This window comes from Hylobates moloch, unplaced genomic scaffold, assembly GCF_009828535.3.
Source record: "Hylobates moloch isolate HMO894 unplaced genomic scaffold, HMol_V3 SCAFFOLD_12, whole genome shotgun sequence".
Classification (NCBI taxonomy): domain Eukaryota; kingdom Metazoa; phylum Chordata; class Mammalia; order Primates; family Hylobatidae; genus Hylobates; species Hylobates moloch.
In genome coordinates, this window is record NW_026652287.1 from 35,862,114 (window position 1) to 35,865,085 (window position 2,972).

The following is a 2,972-nucleotide window of genomic DNA, read 5'->3' on the forward strand; positions in this document are numbered from 1 at the left end:
TAGTCCCAGCTACTCGGGAGGCTGAGGCAGGAAAATGACCTGAACCTGGGAGGTGGAGCTCGTAGTGAGCCGAGATCGCGCCACTGCACTCCAGCCTGGGTGATATAGCAAGACTCCATCTCAAAAAAAAAAAAAAAATTAATTTACTAATTTTTAAAAAGGAAATTCAAGAACAGGCAAAACTAACCTGGGGATTAGAACTCAGGATGGTGTTCACCCTTGCGGGGGAGGGACCAGAATGGGCCTCATGGGCTTCTTATCCGGAGAGGGAAGCTGGAAAATAGCCTATTCTTGATCTAGGTACTGCTTCCCAGGGGTGGTCAGATTGTGAAAGTTCATTCAGTTCTCCACATACGATGTATGCCCTTTTATGCATGATAGAGTTCAATTCAAAATTTACTTTTTTTTTTTTTGAGACAGAGTTTTGCTCTTGTTGCCCAGGCTGGAGTGCAATGGCACAATCTTGGTTCACAGCAACCTCCACCTCCCAGGTTCAAGCGATTCTCCTGCCTCAGCCTCCCGAGTAGCTGGGATTACAGGCATGCGCCACCACGCCCGGCTAATTTTGTATTTTTAGTAGAGACGGGGTTTCTCCATGTTGGTCAGGCTGGTATCGAACTCCTGACCTCAGGTGATCCACCTGCCTCAGCCTCCCAAAGTGCTGGGATTACAGGCGTGAGCTACTGCACCTGGCCAAAATTTACTTTTTAATTGAAAAAACTAAGGCCGGGCGCGGTGGCTCAAGCCTGTAATCCCAGCACTTTGGGAGGCCGAGGCGGGCGGATCACGAGGTCAGGAGATCGAGACCATCCTGGCTAACACGGTGAAACCCCGTCTCTACTAAAAATACAAAAAATTAGCCGGGCGTGTTGGCGGGCGCCTGTAGTCCCAGCTACTCAGGAGGCTGAGGCAGGAGAATGGCGTGAACCCGGGAGGCGGAGCTTGCAGTGAGCCGAGATTGCACCACTGCACTCCAGCCTGGGGGACAGAGCAAGACTCCGTCTCAAAAAAAAAAAAAAAAAACTAGTCAGGTGTGGTGGTGCACGCCTGCGGTCTCAGCTACTCAGGAGGCTTAGGTGGGAGGATTGCTTGAGCCCAGGGGGCCAAGGCTGACTGTAGCCATGTTCGCACCACTACACTCCAGCCTGGGTGACAGAGCAAGACTCTTTTTTTTTTTTTTTTTTTTAATGACGGAGTCTCGCTGTTGCCCAGGCTGGAGTGCAGTGGCGCAATATCGGCTCACTGCAGGCTCCGCCCCCCGGGGTTCACGCCATTCTCCTGCCTCAGCCTCCCGAGTAGCTGGGACTACAGGCGCCCGCCACCTCGCCCGGCTAATTTTTTGTATTTTTAGTAGAGACGGGGTTTCACTGTGTTAGCCAGGATGGTCTCGATCTCCTGACCTCGTGATCCGCCCACCTCGGCCTCCCAAAGTGCTGGGATTACAGGCGTGAGCCACCGTGCCCGGCCATAAACTAATTTTTTAATAGAGATATGGTCTCTATAAATGGCGTGAGCCCGGAAGGTGGAGCTTGCAGTGAGGTGAGAGCGCGCCACTGCACTCCAGCCTGGGCGACAGAGCGAGACTCAGTCTCAAAAAAAAGAAAAGAAAAAAAAAGAGAGATGCCGTCTTTATAAAAGATCATCCCAGGCTGGTCTTGAACTCCTGGGCTCAAGCAATCCTTGATTAATCCTTGGGATTACAGGCATGAACCACTGCGCCCAACCCGACTCTTAAATAACTCAAAGCAGTTTATAATCCCTCCTCTGCTCATGACACTCCAGCGGCTCTCATGTCACTCAGATTAAATTCTGTCTCTCTCTGGGTCTCTATCCCCATCTCTTTGGATCTCTGTCCCCTTCTCTCTCTGGGCCTCTGTCCCCCTCTCTCTGGGCCTCTGTCCCCCTCTCTCTGGGTCTCTGTCCCCCTCTCTCTGGGTCTCTGTTTCCCTCTCTCTGGGTCTCCGTTCCCCTCTTTCTCTGGGTCTCTGTCCCTCTCTCTCTGAGTCCCCATCCCCTTCTCTCTGGGTCTCTGTCCATCTCTGTCTTGTGCCACCAAACAGGGACCACCATGACCTGCCTGCAGGGGCCTGCACAGTATGGCCGCAGGCCCCATCTGCTCTCAGCTCTGACCCTCTTCCCCTGGCTCATGCCCTTCCAGCCACTCTAGCCTCCTTGCTGATGCTGCCACACCAGGCCCACTCCTGCCTCAGGGCCATTTTACTTGCTCTTCTCTCTCCCTGGAATGCTCTCCCTCCAGATCTCTCCGTGGCTCCCTCCTTCACTCCATTTACCACTGAGACCTTTCCCAGCCTCTCAGTCATCAGAACATTGCCACACTGCTACAGCTTCCCCTGCTTCACAGCGTCTGTCGCGCCGTGCCATATCTTAGGTCGCTGTGTCTCTTCTTCCTTACAGAACTGGAGCTCTGAGAGGGCAGGGCTTCCTGTCTAGTTTGTGCGCTGCAGAGTCCAGGCTTTTTTTTTCCTTTTTTTTTTTGAGACAGTCTCCCTCTGTCACCCAGGCTGGAGTGCAGTGGCGCCATCTTGGCTCACGACAACCTCCACCTCCCGGGTTCAAGTGATTCTCCTGCTTCAGCCTCCAGAGTAGCTGGGATTATAGGTGCCCATCACCACACCTGGTTAATTTTTGTATTTCTAGTAGAGACGGGGTTTCACCATGTTGGCTAGGCTGGTCTGGAACTCCTGACCTCGTGATCTGCCCGCCTCGGCCTCCCAAATTGCTGGGCTTACAGGCGTGAGCCACCGGGCCTGGCCCAATTTTTTTTGTTTGTTTTATACCCAGGAACGCACTCCAATCCCTCCAACACCCAGCACCCCTCCTTCAAATGCCTGGTCCCTTATTGGATGCCTCAGCCCCCAATTCCCAGTCACAGCCCCCAAACCGTCTCCAGGGCCCCTTTACCCTTCATAGAGACAGGCAGACAACAGACAGACACAGACACACAAGGTCAA